Raw genomic sequence first — 229 nt, forward strand, 5'->3', positions numbered from 1 at the left:
AAATTTCAGATTTAGTATTTGATATGAACTGATGTGAATCTTCAAACCCACTACTGATGAGCCTTTTGTAGTCATGATGCCCAATTTTGGCCTGAAAAGGTTCAATTTCTGGTGTACAGAAGCAGACTAAACCTTTTTTTTTTTCAGAAGTACATGTGTATCAGCAAAGCAACAAATCTATATCTAAATATATCCAAGAGTAGTCATGCACTGAACACAGATTTTTGTA

Source organism: Penaeus monodon, chromosome 31, assembly GCF_015228065.2.
Source record: "Penaeus monodon isolate SGIC_2016 chromosome 31, NSTDA_Pmon_1, whole genome shotgun sequence".
Classification (NCBI taxonomy): Eukaryota; Metazoa; Arthropoda; class Malacostraca; order Decapoda; family Penaeidae; genus Penaeus; species Penaeus monodon.